Source organism: Panthera onca, chromosome A2, assembly GCF_046562875.1.
Source record: "Panthera onca isolate mPanOnc1 chromosome A2, mPanOnc1 haplotype 2, whole genome shotgun sequence".
Lineage (NCBI taxonomy): Eukaryota > Metazoa > Chordata > Mammalia > Carnivora > Felidae > Panthera > Panthera onca.
Window position 1 is genome coordinate 43,094,655 of NC_138340.1, and position 13,113 is coordinate 43,107,767.

The window sequence follows — 13,113 nt, forward strand, 5'->3', positions numbered from 1 at the left end:
CCCAATAACATAAGTAACAAGGTATGGATGTTCCTTCTCACCACTGTTTTTCAGTATTATACTAGAAGTCCCAGATAACGTAGTAAGACAAGAAAAGCAAGCAAAATGTATGCAGAATTTAAAAGAAGAAAATAAAGCTGTTTTTCTTTGCAAATAACATGATCATTTATGTAGAAAATCTTAAAAATATACAAAAAGCTTCTTGGGCTGATAAGTGATTATAGCACAGATGCAAGATGCTAGGTTAATATAAAAAAGTTAATTGTGTTCCTATATAGTGGCAGTGAACAAGTGGTATTTGAAATATAAAGAAAATCACAATATAATTTACATTAATGTACAAAAATGAAACAATTAGGTATAAATCTAACAAAATATGTATACATACATATAAGGAAAACTACACAACTCTAATGGAACCTATCAAAGAATAACTCAATAAATAGATATTCTATGTTCATGGATGTCATCATTCCCAGCTACACTCCCTACTACAAGTTATAGCAATCAAGACAGTGTGATGTTGGCAAAATAAAAAATAAATAGGTCACTGGAACTGAATAGACCCAGAATTAGACCCCTGTAAGTAGAGTCAACTCATCTTTCACCAAGGCACAGAGAGAAGACAATAGAGCAAGGATTTTCTTTTCAATGGATGGTGCTGAAACAACTCATCACCCATATGCAAAAACATGAATTTCTACACAGACTTAATAACTTTCACAACCTTTAAAAATATGGTTTAATTATAACCCCGTGATAGAATTTAGTAAATTTGAGAACAGAAGTACCAGTGTTGTAGATTGACAAATACTTTAAGTTATGACAGCCTATTTGAACACAAAATCAGGAAATAACATACTAACAAAATGATACAACCATGTATACATACATCTGCTTATTAAACACTGAAGTAAAAGAACTGTAACATTTTGCAGTCTTCAGAGGTGTTTGGTGTTTTACTCTGTTCTGATAAAAGCAATTTGAATGTTTGCATAGAGATATAAAAACTTAATATTGAACTGAAAAATGGTTACACATCTGCATTTTAAAAAATTTGAATTAAATTTTCTCCCTTGCTGGTGGTTTAGTAGAATCTTACTTTGGAGCAGGAAAACATTGATGATACAGATTTTTTTATCAGTTGCTGCCATACTATAAAGCTTGTAAAAAGCCCAAGTCCCACAAGGGTGTACCTACCTGATCTCTTACAGCACCCAGCTGTTGGTATTCTCCAGAGTAGCAAATATATGCCCTGGAGCACAGGGTGATAAGGGTCAATTCCATTATCATATTGCATAGTTGAGCTGTAATGTCCAAACCAATGAATCTAGTTAAACCAGCAATTGCTCATATGATAAAGATGCCAATAAACAGGGTGGTGTGGTATGAGCTGTATGGAAGATATTTTTGCTATTATTATGCTTGATATACTGGATGTAGAGTTTATCTGTTTTACTCCTTAACTGCTGCTAATAACAGTAGCTACATTCTTCTTCATACATCTTTTTCACCCTTCAATATAGTTTTACAAATTCTTCCTTAAGCTCCAGATATTTGGTCTGCAAGTCAGTTGGGACCAGAAATGGTTTCTTGTAACCACAAATCTTGTTGTGTTGTATGTGCCTTTACCAGTTGCTATGGACACTAAATTGTTAGTTTCTGCTGTGGCCTATACATGGATTTGGGATTTGGTAATTCTTCACCTTGATAGATTTTTATATGAACCTTGAAGTAGTCTGCCAGACCTTGGAAAGTGATTTTATTCCCTTTGAATATTTTTTCGCCTTTATTTACCTTTTCTTTCTTTTTTTTTTTAAATATAATTTATTGTCAAATTTGCTAACATACAGTGTGTAAAGTGTGCTCTTGGTTTTTGGAGTAGATTTCTGTGGTTTATCGCTTGCATAAAACTCCAAATGTTTATCCCAACAATTGCCCCCATCAATGCTCATCACCCATTTTCCCCTCTCCCCCAGCCCCCCATCAACCCTCAAATTGTTCTTCGTATTTAAGAGTCTCTTATGGTTTGCCTCACTCCATCTCTGTTTGTAACCATTTTTTTTCCCCTTTCTCTTTCCCCCATGGTCTTTTGTTAAATTTCTCAAGATCCACATATGAGCGAAAATATATGATATCTCTCTCTGACTGAGTTATTTCACTCAGCGTAATACCTTCCAGTTCCATCCACGTTGCTGCAAATGGCCAGATTATATTCTTTCTCATTGCCAAGTAGTATTCCATTGTATATATATAAACCGCATCTTCTTTATCCACTTGTCAGTTGATGGACATTTAGGCTCTTTCCATAATTTGGCTATTGTTGAAAGCACTGCTATAAACATTGGGTACATGTGCCCCTATACATTAGCACTGTTGTATCCTTTGGATAAATTCCTAGTAGTGCTGTTGCTGGGTTATAGGGTTAATTCTGTTTTTTTTTTTTAATTTTTTGAGGAAGCTCCACGCGGTTTTCCAGAGCAACTGCACCAGTTTGCATTCCCACTAACAGTGCAAGAGAGTTCCCATTTCTCTACATTCTTGCCAGCATCTGTAGTTTCCTGATTTGTTCATTGTAGCCACTCTGACTGGTGTGAGGTGGTGTCTTAGTGTGGTTTAGATTTGTATTTCCCTGATGATGAGTGACGTTGAGCATCTTTCCATGTGCCTGTTGGCCATCTGGATGTCTTCTTTGGAAAAGTGTCTATTTATGTCTTCCACCCACTTCTTCACTGGATTATTTGTTTTTCAGGTGTTGAGTTTAGGAAGTTCTTTATAGATTCTGGATACTAACCCTTTATCTCATATGTCATTTGCAAATAACTTTTCCTGTTCCGTCAGTTGCCTTTTACTTTTGTTGATTGTTTCCCTTGCAGTGCAGAAGATTTTCATCTTGATGAGGTCCCAATAGTTCATTTTTGCTTTTAATTCCCTTGCTTTTGGATATGTGTCAAGCAAGAAATTGCTGCAGCTGAGGTCAGAGAGGTTGTTGCTTGCTTTCTCTTCTAGGGTTTTGATGGCTTCCTGTCTCACACTTAGGTCTTTCATCCATTTTGAGTTTATTTTTGTGAATGGTGTAAGAAAGTGGTCTAGTTTAATTCTTCTGCATGTTGCTATCCAGTTCTCCCAGAACCATGTGCTAAAGAAACTGTCTTTTTTTCCATTGGATATTCTTTCCTATTTTGTCAAAGATTAGTTGGCCATACATTTGTGGGTCCAATTCTGGAGTCTCTATTCTATTCCATTGGTCAATGGGTCTTTTTTTCTGACAGTACCATACTATCTTGATGATTACAGCTTTGTAGTAGAGGCTAAAGTCTGGGATTGTGATGCCTCCCGCTTTGGTTTTTTTCTTTCGGTATTACTTTGGCTATTGAGGGTCTTTTGTGGTTCCATACAAATTTTAGGATCATTTATTCTAGCTTTGAGAAGAATGCTGTTGCAATTTTGATTGGGATTGCATTGAATGTGTAGATTGCTTTGGGTAGTATCGACATTTTAACAATATTTATTCTAATCCATGAGCATGGAATATTTTTCCATTTCTTTGTGTCTTCAATTTTCTTCATAAATTTTCTATAGTTTTCAGTATACAGATCTTTTACATATTTGGTTAAGTTTATTCCTAGGTATTTTTTGGTTCTTGGTGTAATTGTAAATGTCATCAATTTCTTGATTTCTCTTTCTGTTGTTTCATTATTTGTGTATAGAAATGCAACAAATTTCTGTATGTTGATTTTGCACCCTGCAATTTTGCTGAATTCAAATATCAGTTCTAGCAGGCTTTTGGTGGAGTCTTTTGGGTTTTCCATGTAGAGTATCATGTCATCTGTGAAAAGTGAAAGTTTGACTTCTTTGCCAGTTTTGATGCCTTTTATTTCCTTTTTTTTGTCTAATTGCTAATGCTAGGAATTCCAACACTATGTTAAACAACACTGGTGAGAGTAGACATCCCTGTCGTGTTCCTGATCTCAGGGGGAAAGCTGTTAGTTTTTCTTCATTGAGGATGATATTGATATTAACTGTGGGCTTTTCATATATGGTTTTTATGATGTTTAGATATGTTCCTTCTGTCCCAACTTTCTTGAGGGTTTTTACCAAGAAAGGATGCTGGGTTTTGTCAAATGCTTTTTCTGCATCTATTGATAGGATAATATGTTTTTTATGGTTTCTTTTACTAATGTGATGTATCACATTGCTTGATTTGTGAATATTGAACTAGCCCTGTAGCCCAGAATGAATCCCACTTGATCATGGTGAATAATTCTTTTTCTACGCTTTTGAATGTTATTTGCTGGTATCTTGTTGAGAAATTTTGCATCCATGTTCATGAGGGATACTGTAATTCTCCTTTTTTTGTGGGGTCTCTGTCTGGTTTGGAATCAAGGTAATGCTGGCTTCATAGAATGAGTCCAGCATTTTTTCTTCCATTTATATTTTTGGAATAACTTGAGAAGGGTAGGTATTAAATCTGCTTTAAATGTCTGGTAGAATTCCCCAGGTTAGCCATCTGGGCCAGTACTCTTATTTGTTGGGAGATTTCTGATAACTGATTGAATTTCTTGACTAGTTATGGGTCTGTTCAAATTTTCTATTTCTTCTTATTTGAGTTTTGGTAGTGTGTGGGTGTCTAGCAATTTGTCCATTTCTTCCAGGTTGGCCACTTTGTTGGCATATAATTTTTCATAGTATTCTCTGAGGGATTGATTGTGGTAAATCCATTTTCATTCGTGATTTTTATCAGTTGGGCCTTCTCTATTTTCTTTTTGAAAACTCTGGCAAGTGGTTTATCAATTTGTTTATTTTTTTCACAAACCAGCTCTTAATTTCATTGATCTGTTCTGGTTTTTCTTCTTTCTTTCTTTCCTTCCTTCCTTCCTTCCTTCCTTCCTTCTCTCTTTTTTTTTGTATTCTGTATTGTTTATTTCTGCTCTGATCTTCATTATTTTTCTTCTGCTGCTATCCTTGGGGTTTCTGTGTTGCTCTGCTTCTAGTTCCTTCAGGTGTGCCGTTAGATTTTGTATTTGGGAGTTTTCTTGCTTCTTGAGATAGGCCTGGATTACAATGTATTTTCGTCTTAGGACTGCTTTGCTGCATCCCAAAGTGTTTGGACTGTTGTGTTTTCATTTTCATTTGTTTCCATATATTTTTTAATTTATTCTTCAATTTCTCGTTGACCCATTCATTCTTCAGTAGGATGTTCTTCAACCTCCATCCATTTGGAGGTTTTATAAACTTTGCTCTGGTTGATTTCAAGTTTCATAGCATTGTGATCTGAAAATGTGCATGGTATGGTCTCAATTCTTTTATATTTATTGAGGGCTGTTTGTGACCTAGTATGTGATCTATCTTGGAGAAGGTTCCATGTGCACTCGAGAAGAATGTGTATTTGGTTGTTTTAGGATAAAAAGTTCTGAATATATCTATCAAGTCCATCTGGTCCAATGTATCATTCAGGGTCACTGTTTCTTTATTGATTTTCTGTCTGGATGATCTGTCCCCTGCAATTAACACATTCTTACCAGGCGTGGAGGGGTGTGGTTTGGTGTAGGCAGGTTCTACCTCCACTGGGGGCTCCCTGTCTGGTGCCCTGAGGCCCCACCTTGTTGGTGATGGGGAGAAAAATGGTGACACCCCAGTCTCCCTTCCATGGACCACGTGTCCCAAACCACTCTGTTTAGGCTGTCTTCACAATGCTATGGCCACAAATGAGGCAGTTTGTCCCACTTTGCTGACTCCCCCAATGTCTTAAAGAATTGAACCCCAATGTCTTAAAGAATCCCACTGCAGGTTTCTGGTTTCAGGGAAAAGCCATCCCATTTCACAGTGCTGCATGTGTGGTTTGTCCTGCTCCACCCACTCTCGCACCTCGCTGGCAATCGGGTGGGGTTTAAACCCCAGTGTCTTAGAGTATCCCATTCTGTGTGCCCCAGTACTGGGGAGTGCCACTCCACAAGGCTGATATTTTGCATCTGGCTGGCAGGAGCAGGCAGTCTTTGTCCTTTGAACAGATATATACCTTCTTCCCACAGCACTCCAGGAAGGGGATCGCTTTTTCCCACTGCAGACTGTGCCTCTGAACTGGTTACTGAGCTCGGGGCTGGCTTATCTCTTCCCCAGGTGTGTGAACTGGGCAGCTGGCCCCAACCTGGAGGAAGCCCCACAGTTAGAGATTGGATCTTTCTCTGTCTGGTAGGAGGTTTTTCTCTTGTGCAGACACAATCCTGCCTTTCCTCAGCCTCTCTTTCTATTCCCTTTGTCTCTCTGTAGAAGGGGATCTCTCCCCTCTGTGTCTATGCAGCCCATTTTATCTCTCCCAGTTCAAAATCACGTACCTGTGGCCCACCAGGTTGTCCCCGTGGGTCCCTTGAGATGTCTTTGTCCCTCGGAAGCCTGGACTGTTGGAATTCAAAGTCCTTTGGCCTCAACACTGCTGTGTTTGGGGGACAAGGGAACTTTGGGTCTCCCTACTTCTCCACCATGTTGGATCTTTCCATCCTTTGATTTCTTTAAAATCTAGGCTCTCAGGACTAAGGCATACAAGAAATCTGTGTTTTCAAGTTTTGATGAATTCATCATCTATTTCTTTAAATTTTCTATCAAAGTATGGATTGGTAGCTATTAAACCAAGATGAGGTAGCAGAAAACAGTATGTTTTCAAACAGAGCAGATGTGTTTTCAAACATTCTGTAGTTATTCATGTTGGTTCTCTGAAAACTTGAGGAAGTTTTCCAAAAATTTGGTGCCACCATCAGCTTCCCCAAATTCATGCGGGGAACTTTAGTTCTCAAAGAAATAATATCAGGCCTTGAAATGGCTTCAGGAATATTCCCCCGTCAGGAATATTTCCCAGCCATACTCATCAAAAAGCTGGAGATTCTGAAGATCATTCTCTTAGACATTTTAGAATTGGTTATATACCTGTATGAAGCTGATCATTTTGCTGAGGGCAAATACTGTGGATGAATCTTTCAAATTGACTGTCAAAGGTTCCCTGAGCAACTATCAATAACACTGCAACCGTTTTACCATCAGGCTTATTGAAAAGGAAAACGACGACTCCATATCTCAATTATTTTGCTCTCTCGTTAGACCTCTCTGTGAAAAACCAGTCAGTGGTTCATTATAATGTCCAATCCAATGAACTAATACCTGATTGTACATGTATTTCAACATGAACTCTTTCAGAAATGATTTTCCTTTGATAATGCTCCAGCAACAGATACAGCAATGATCTCCGTGACCCTGAAAGCCTCCAGGGGAAGCACTTGATTTAGTGTGATCTCATCTATCTCAGAGGAATGGTCATCTTTGACAGTGAAGACTTGGACTGGTCCTACAGTGACAGAACCTCACCACCATCAGTGTTCAGACCACCATGGCCAGAAATTATAGGGACTAAAATAGCTCAGGTGGATTTTCAGGAAAAACAACAACAACAACAACAACAACAATAAATGAATATAGCTCAGAAGAGGAGGATCCAGTGGAAAAGGCAGGACTTTTCACAAAAATTAACGCACAATGGATTCAAGACCTAAGTGTAAACAACAACAACAACAGCAACAACATAAAAATCCTAGAAGTTAACATACAGGAAAATATAGATGATTTTGAGTTTGACAATGACTTTTTAAATTCAAGGATGAAAGCATAATCCAGGAAAGCAAAAAAAAAAAAAAAAAAAAAAATTGGTAAACTGGAATTCAATAAAAGTAAAAATTTCTGCTTTGCAAAATACATTGTCAAGAGAATGAAAAGAACAGTGACTGGGGGAAAAATTTTCCAAAGGATGTGTCTAATAAATGATTGTTATACAAAGTATGCAAAGAACTCTTAAAATTCAACAATAAGACTGGGGTACCTGGATGGCTCAGTTGGTTGAGCATCCGACTTTGGCTTAAATTATAATCTCACCGTTCATGAGTTCATGCCCTGTGTCTGGCTCTATGTTGACAGTTTAGAGCCTGGAACCTGCTTCAGATTCTCTCTCTCTCTCTCTCTCTCTCTCTCTCTCTGCCCCTCCCCCAATGCTCCCTTTCTCAAATAAACATTAAAATTTTTTCAAACATTAAAACAAACCTCAGCAATAAGAAAATAAACATCCTGATATAAAAACATGCCAGAGACCTTAATAGATACCTCACCAAAGAAGATATATGGATGACAAATAAGCATAAGAAAAGATGCTCCACATTGTGTATAATTAAAGGAATGCAAGTTCAGACAACAATGAGATACCACCGCATACCTGGTAGAATGGCCAAACTCCAGAACACTGACAACACCAAATACTGGCAAGGATATGAGGTAGCAGGAACTTGGATTCATCACTGTTGGGAATGTAAAATGGCACAGCTACTATGCCAAACAATTTGGTTGTTTCTTAAAAACTAAACATATTGTTACCATACAATCCACCAGTCATACTGCTTGGTATTTACCAAAAGAAGTTGAAACCCTATGTCCACACAAAAACCTGCACTTGAATGTTTATACTATTTCTATTCATAATTGCTAAAACTTGTAACAACATTGACATCCCTTTGTAAGTGAATGGATAAAGTAGGTACATCTAGATGATGGAATGTTACTCACTAAAAGAGAAGTGAGCCATCAAGCCATGAAAAGACATGGAAGAAAATTAAATATATTACTAGGTAAAAGAAACAAACCTGAGAAGACTACATACTGTGTGTTACTAACTGTATGACATTCTGGGTAAGGCAAAACTATGGAGACAGTGATCAGTGGTTGCCAGGGGTTAGAGAAGAGGGGGGCATAAATAGAGTGTTAAAAATTCAGTGAAATATTCTGTTTGATACTATAACAATAGATACATGTTATGTGCCTTTGTCTGAACCCAAAGAATGCTCATTGCCCAATGCCAGAAGTGAACCCTAATGTAAACTATGGGCTTTGGATAATAATGATGTACAATTCATCACTTGTAATAAATGCACCTCTTTGGTGGAGAATGCTGGCAATGGGGGAGGCTATACATGTGTGGGGGAAGGAAGTTTATAGAAAAATCTCTGTACTTTCCACTCTGTTTTGCTTTGAACTTAAAACTGCTCTAAATATAAAGTCCATTAAAAACAAAAGTCTGCCAAATCTAGAAGAGAGAGCATGGCCATGTCAACACCTTGATTTTGGCCTTCTAGCTCTGGAACTCTGAAAGGATAAATTTCTGTAGTTTTCTTTGGGCCACCTATTTTGTGTTATTTTTTTATAGTTTTGTTATAGTAGCCCTAGGAAACTAAGAATAAGCATAGATAAGTTATCCTGGATGGTTTGGTAATTCTCACTTACAAATATATCTGTCATGATGATGATGATGATGATGATGATGTTAAGGATGATGATAATGATGATTGTTGGGAAATAGGTTCAAGAATTCCTTACACTTACATAAGTATACATATTACATAACTTACACATGCAAGTTAAAGATTACTGTCTGATTGTTTTCTCCACATTCACATGTGTAAGATCTTGTTTTCTTCATGTCCACCATGTGTATCAGATCTTGTGAGCTCAATAAATATGGAGACAAATCCGTGTTTGGGGCTGTCCCAGACATTAGCCTCTCTCGTATTTAATTTTGCATCTGCTCTCTTGCTGGACAAGAGAGAACTCCAGACTAACAGTCTGCAACAGATGATGATGATTTAATTGTAGGGTGGGGTGGAATGTTGCAATGGAAAACATGCCTTTACCATTCCAATTTACTTTATATTAATCTGTTCAAAGTTTCTGTTTGAATATTTGATGAAATTGTTATGTCATCTCGTTTTTACATATTTATTAATAGAATATCAGTAGCAATGATAATGACCTCTTTTTGTTTAGCAGTTCTTCCTTTAGCTTATCTTTCCTGATAAATTTTCTCATATACAGCAAGGAGAAACAAGGGATATTCTTAACACTTTGAATGGAAAATGTTTAGGCAAAATTCTTTAGCACATTTTTTGTCTTACACATTACTACAGGCAACCATATTGCTAAGCTCAATTTTTGCATAAGATTTTCTTCATTTTCCTTTAAGTCTTTGTGTTCTAGGCACTTTAAACTTTTACCAGCATTCTGCTTGCTTCCAAAGTCATTCTCCTATTTTAGAATTTTTGTCATTGTAGCATCCCATTTCTTACTGCTGAATTTAGCTACGTATTATTTCATGAAAAAATGATCACAAATTTAGTAGCTTAAAACAACAAACATTTATAATTTTGCTGGGGTTGGATAACTCACTCCCTTGTCATATGGCCCTCTCTGTTGGCTCTGAGTATCTTCACAACATGGCAGCTAGCTTGCTTCCCTCAGGAAGAATGATCCAAAAGACAGGACCTAACGTCATTTTCAAGTGATATGCTATCACCTCTGCTGTATTCTATAGTCACACAGACAAATCCTAGTACCGTGTAGGAGATGACTTCATAAGGGTCTAGAAGCAAGAGGTGGGATAAGGGAATCTTTGAGTCTAGCTCCTACAGCTATTAAGGTATAATCTCCATCAACACCATAGCGATTGGGCTTTGTCAAGACTATCAACATGAAGTCTGCTGGATCTTCATCTAATAGTGGTCAGTTGAAATGAATACATTGAGATTTATTATGTAATAGGAATTTCTGCAATTTGTGTGGGTAATTGGTACTTATAATCAAAACTAACAGACAAATGATTTAAAAATCTGTATCAATATGAGGTTTCACTTATAATATATTCCAACTATCCTGACACTTGAGGAAAACATTATAATGAAGATCATTTTTATAAGTGGCATCTTCTTAATCTTGGTTTCAAATGAAGCAAAAAATGGTATTGAAGGGCTTATTTGGACTAATGGTACAGTCCAGTTATTTCAATTAGAGTCATCCAGCTACTAGTGAGCTGACTGTATTATTGGAACAGTCCCTTTAAACTACTGACCAAGTCTTGCCAGGCTCGGCAAGCAGCATCTAATGTGATTACCCCCTAATGTGTTACAGCGGTTAGGAAGTCTATAAAACAATTTTAACAGGATTTAGAAATACCACTTCTATAAAATGGGCAGACATAAAGTTAATTCTTTAACACATTTCATTAAGAGAAAAGTGTTTACTTTCCTCTCTGCAAACAATCCACTCATGAATCTGGAAAGTATCACCTGAGAATGCTACTGAAGTCAATAAGATCAAATAGAATAATGACAGGTATTGTGATGGAAATTCTACAAATTCTACTCCAAAATATATTCCCCTATAAGAGCTGCTATAAACTATGCTTGGATTTAGCCATCTTGGCAGAAGATTTAAAAAGAAAAGACACATTCACAGCTATGCAATTAGAGGAGAATCACACCAGCAATTAGTTGTAGAGTAGGTGTTACTTCTATGTTAGCATCTATTTTCAGTTATTTATGCTTTGGCTTTTTTCGTTGTTTCTTTCTTTCTGTGAGAGTTTGCCGTCAAACAGCACTGTCTGAGATCATCTGTGATAGAGTCCCCGAATGCTCATGTTAGGAGGAATTTTAACCTAACCTTGACAATTTCTGTTTAAGACTTTTTTTCCCCTTTGAATCAATTGAGGTTTACTTCTGGAATTTGAAACCTCTTCTGAACTTAAATAGCTTTAGTGAGAGAACTCATTACCATCTGAGGGAGGACTTTCTACAACAAATCAACATGGTCAGTTATTCCTCAACTGGAGACTCAGTTTATCCACCTGAGTTTCTAAATGTTGACATAAACTCTACCTGTGTTAACATTTAGCCTGAGTCTCATTCCTTTTTCACAAGACAGTCCTTTGCATATTTATGATAGACCTTTTTGCCTTTTTGTAAGTGGAGTCACCTCATGAAACTGAAGAATACCATCATATTTTGACTTGCTTAATCAGGTTATCATTGATTTTCTTACGACAGGATTATATTTTTGTTTTTGTTTTTGTTTTTATTCTTTGTGCCCTTACAACATCAAGAAGCTGCTTGATTGCTGTATTTTTACATATCGTGAGAGATTTGGTCCTGGTCCATTGACATTGAAGGGATAGCTTTAGTCAAAAGATTTTGGTAGTCTTCTACTACAATATACTTCTTAACCCATGGTGGCACATGGGGATGGCTGAATGAAATAATCTTGACAGTTTGCATGGTAATGGAAAACTGATGAGGGCAGATGTTGATTTGCAGAGTCATAAAATATAAGATCAAGAGGAAAGTCAAATCACATGTGTAGAATGTAGCTTTTTAAGGAATTGACATATCCAGAGTGATGTCAAAATGAGACAGGAAATTAAGATGGGGACTCTGTAAGTTAAATAGTATATATGCACATATATTGGCATTGAAAAGCATTTACTAACTTCTACAGTTACAAGAATCTGAGTAGTACTATTCGAGAATGTTGGGGACATTTTGGGGACATTTCTTCAATAGTTGAATGAGAACCTGGGGTAACAATGCATGTTTAATTCATCCAACATTCAGTCACCAGGCATTTATCTCTTCCTTCTTTTGAGACAGGAAATGTTTTGGTAGCATGTTTTGGGTACACAATGCACAATTTTAGACAATGGCATAACCACAAATTTATTAAAATACTACGATGATCATAAAGAAGGCACAGTATGCTGATTTTGAAGTTCCAAGAGGGCTTTATATCTAAACTATTTTATTGACTAGAAAATACATTTTATAATAATGATTATAAAAGTTTTATGAGATTGTTTTATGGTGTACATTTTTTATAACTTTAAAAATACCAATGAGAACTTGCATTTGCCAGCTTTTCTAGGGTTTGCATCCAGCGACTAAACCCTAATTTATATTTTACTTGCTCTAATTGGTTCTCCTCCAGATTCTTTGCTCTGGGTAAAATTTCAGATGTCACTGGAAGGGAAATCTGTAAGAATGTCATAGAAATGCAGAACTTTTAATGTAATCCAACTGAGTAGAGCCAGGCTAATCCTGTCATTGAACTTTGTTAACAGAAAGTAGTGTATGCTAAATTTCTCAAGGACCATAGTAGTGAGGTGAGGCTACTAGGTTCATACTATAGAACTAAAAGCAAAGCACTGAAAAGGATTGCATTTTATAAGCCCCAAATAATAGCCACCAGCAGGAGTGATAATAT

At 36.7% G+C, this 13,113-nt stretch overlaps 1 pseudogene; it reads right to left on the reverse strand.

Annotated features, from left to right (window-relative positions):
• Window positions 1–1,062: 1,062 nt before the first annotated feature.
• LOC132675910 (atlastin-1-like) overlaps window positions 1,063–13,113 on the reverse strand; it is a 128,418-nt pseudogene continuing 116,367 nt past the window's right edge.